Raw genomic sequence first — 238 nt, 5'->3', positions numbered from 1 at the left:
TGCCTTCCAGTATTACCACCGGATACATACATGCCACAGACACATAATTGGGTGAACCTTTTCAGATTGTGACTCAGCTTTGCTAGAGTCCCCAATTAGAGGTGTCCAGGGTTCTTAAGCACACTCTTTTGCCTTGGATCAAAACTTTATTTCTTTCTTTTTCTCTTTTTTTTGTATTCACTGCTTTTTTCTTGCTTCAAGAATCATTTTTATGATTTTTCAGATCCTCAGTAACATG

The sequence above is a fragment of the Arachis duranensis genome, chromosome 1, assembly GCF_000817695.3.
Source record: "Arachis duranensis cultivar V14167 chromosome 1, aradu.V14167.gnm2.J7QH, whole genome shotgun sequence".
NCBI lineage: Eukaryota > Viridiplantae > Streptophyta > Magnoliopsida > Fabales > Fabaceae > Arachis > Arachis duranensis.
Note: the sequence above shows the minus strand (reverse complement) of the source record.